Consider the following 3,720-nt stretch of genomic DNA (forward strand, 5'->3'; position numbering starts at 1 on the left):
GCATTGGGAAGGGTATCGTTCATTGAAATATAGAGGAGGTTGCTCCTTCCAAAATTGATGCTCCAATCCCATGATGCAATCCAAAATTGAGGTTATCAAGCCCTACAAAATAAGCACAACCAAACTCCAAACCAAGAGGGTGATAACTCAGAGAAAATAGGAAACAAAAACAAAAGACATCAATTAACAAAAGTAGCAAAAATCCTAATTAATAGCAAAAGCAAACAAACAACCAAAAAGTATCTATTCACACTATTTACATATTAACAACAACCAAAATCATGGCACTCCTGTGCACTAGCTCCCCGGCAACGGCGCCAAAATTTGATAAGAGAATTTATCATTGATCTAGAATTTCAAAATATAAGATTTCATCGTTGAAAGTATAGTCTAAATCAATAATTAATTCCCAAATCAAATGTCAATCCAAAGGATATCACAATCAAAACACAATATATTAACCGAGAGTATTTAGACTCCCGGGTCGTTCTCCCTAAGAACTAATGCCGATGAGTGCGCACGATTTTGGTTGTGAGAATCAAAGGGGTTTTCAATGATTGAAAGTAATAAAAATAAAGAGATAAAAGAACAAGACAAAATTGTAATTAATGAAGTAATAAAAGAACAAAAGAACTATGTATGTAATATGGACAAGTAAAACTATAAAGTAATGGAAAGTGGTTTAAAACATAAATGAAACCTTGACTTGGGATGAGTTATAGAATTCCTTCCTTGCCATAACTATAACTATGACAATTATGATGGATTAATCTCACTAAGTCAACTCTCACATCGGAGAGTAAGTTAAATGAGCATAAGCGTTCTTAACCCACAAATCCTAGCTTGTTTGCTAATTACCTTAGCAACAAATTAGCATTAGTGGGAACAAGAATAATTAACAACTCAAGAATTATCACTAAATTTTGGACATCCTGGCTCTAGTAATCCATAAACTCATTTTCCCTAAGCCAAGGGGTGGAAATTACCCCATATCAAAATTGGCATTTCATCAAACACATAGAGGGCATAAACCTAAAACGTGGCAAATTTGGTAAATTAATGAAAGCTATGAACCATAAATGATACAAGCAACCAAGGCAACCCAACAAACATAAAATAAGCATCAAACATCAAATTCATGAGCAAGAACTCAAAATTGCAAAACTATGTAAATGTTGACAAGAGACATGAAATATGAGAAAGTGTAGAACAAGTAATGCAATTAAAAGAGAAATTAAAGAAATACTTACAATGCAATTGCTAGAATCCAAAATAAAACTTGAAGTATAAAATTCTACAAACCCTAATTAAAATCCTAGGAGAGAAAATTACCCAATCTACACTACTCCTACTCCTACCATGTAAAACTATGAAAAATTATGTCTAAGTCCTAATGCCTTCATATGAGATGTTGCCCCCTTCATATAGTTCTTGATTTCAGCCTCAAGCCTTCAGAAATGGGCCAAAAAGAGCCCTAAAATGCGAGTGCACGTGCATTTTTAATGAAGGCATGTGCGTCCACACACTTTGCCGAAAATCTCTACCTGTGCGTACGCACAGGTAGTTGTGCGCACGCACACTAGGCGATGCTTGATTGACGCGCGACACGGACGGTGCGGCCCACACGCACGCGTGGCTCTGATCTGGTGGTTGTGGGTACGCACGCAGGTCTGTGCATACACACACTAGGCTGAGCTCTTCTCCTTTGTTTTCTTCATATTTTCTCCCTTTTTGCGTGCTTTCTTCTACTTCTACCAAACCATTCTTTCCTCTAGGACCTAAAATCACTCAACAAACATATCACGGCATCGAATGGAGTAAAAGTGGGATTAAATTGCTCAATTTAAGCACAAAAATGCATGTTTTTACATTTAGGTTCAATTTAGGGACCAAATACAAAAGTATGCTATTTTGGTGAATAAGTGTGAGTTTATGTGATGAAATCCATCCAGTTATAGCCAAAATATATCATCAAATGTGGATTCATCACACTTCATAGTTCTGGGGTGCATTACAGAGAGCTTTTGGAACCCGATTAAGCTTGAGTACAGCTTACCATCCTCAAACAGATAGTCAATCTGAGAGGACGATCCAAACCTTAGAAGATATATTGAGGGCTTGTGTTTTGGCCCAGCTGGCGAGTTGAGATCCGTACATGCCGCAAGTGGAGTTTGCATACAATAACAGCTACCATGCGAGCTTCGGAATAGCTCCGTATGAGGCTCTGTATGGGAGAAAGTGTCAATCTTTGCTATGCTGGTATGAAGCTGGGGAGAAAAGCTTGTTGGGACCTGAGATGATAGCTGAAACTACTGAACAAGTCAAGAAAATCTGAGATAGGATGCTCACTGCTCAGAGCCGTTAGAAGAGTTACGATGATCAGAGGCGGAAACCCTTAGAGTTTGAGGAAGGAGACTATGTTTTCCTTAAGGTTACTCCAACAACAGGAGTATGTAAAGCGATTAAGACGAAGAAACTGAATCCTCGATACATCGTTCCGTTTCAGATTCTTGAGAGGGTTGGACCGGTGGCATATCGAATAGCTCTACCACCTCATCTTTCAAACCTGCACGGCATATTTCACATGTCGTAGCTTCGGAAATATACTCCTGATGCTAGCCATGTGTTAGAACCTAAATCGGTCCAGTTAAAGGAAGATTTGACACTCCAAGTGACTCCGGTCAGGATTGACGACACCAGTGTTAAAAAGTTATGCGAAAAAGAAGTTTCATTAGTTAAAGTTGCGTGGAGTCGAGCCGGTATTGAGGAGCACACTTGGGAACTTGAATCGGAAATGCGAACAGACTACCCGCACCTATTCTCAAGTAACTGAATTGGAATTTTGTGGGCAAAATTCCTATTTAGCTGGGTAGGATGTAAAACCCAGTTAATTAATAAATAATTAACTCATAAATTAAAATTTATTCTAGAAAATTAGAAACGTAATTTTTATGGTTTAATATGATAGAGAAAATTAAAACAATAATTTCGACACTAATTTTAAAGAATTTGGCCCAAAATTGGGCCGAACTAGGTGAACCGGATGAACCGAGCCCGTATTGGACCCAATGCCTGATAAACCCCATTTTTAGAGTTTATCCTGTGCTTAATTTAGGTGGATTTCATCCACTTTTTCCATATTTATTCAATGAAATAGCATGGTTTCATGATTATCTCCTAATTTGTGCTTAAGTGTGAAAACATACCTTTTAGGCCCTTAATTGCTAAATTTAGTTCACCTTTGATTCTACGAGATGCCTTGATGTGTTTGTTGAGTGATTTCAGGTTGACAAGGCTAGGAATGGGTCAAAGGAATGAAGAGAAAAACATGCAAAGTGAAAAAATCATGAAGAAACAAGGATTTGGGATACTGAGATCGACGCGCACGCGTGAAACGATGAGGTCGCAAGCAACGCGTACGCGCACATGACACGTACGCGTGGATAACAATTTGCCAAGCGACGTGTACGCGTGACCCACGCGTACGCGTTGATGTTCGCACATGACCCACTTAAAGTGAATCCGCTGGGGCGATTTTTGGGCTTCCCAGGCCCAAATCCAACTCATCTCTGATGCTATTTAACTCAAGGACTGAAGAAGAATCAGAACTTTTTGAACACATTACATTAGTTTAGTTTACTTTTGGAGGGAAAGTTAGTTTCTAGAGAAAGAAGCTCTCACTTCTCTCTAGAATTAGGATTAGGTTAGATCTAGATTAGG

Source organism: Arachis ipaensis, chromosome B08 (genome assembly GCF_000816755.2).
Source record: "Arachis ipaensis cultivar K30076 chromosome B08, Araip1.1, whole genome shotgun sequence".
In the NCBI taxonomy this organism is placed as follows: domain Eukaryota; kingdom Viridiplantae; phylum Streptophyta; class Magnoliopsida; order Fabales; family Fabaceae; genus Arachis; species Arachis ipaensis.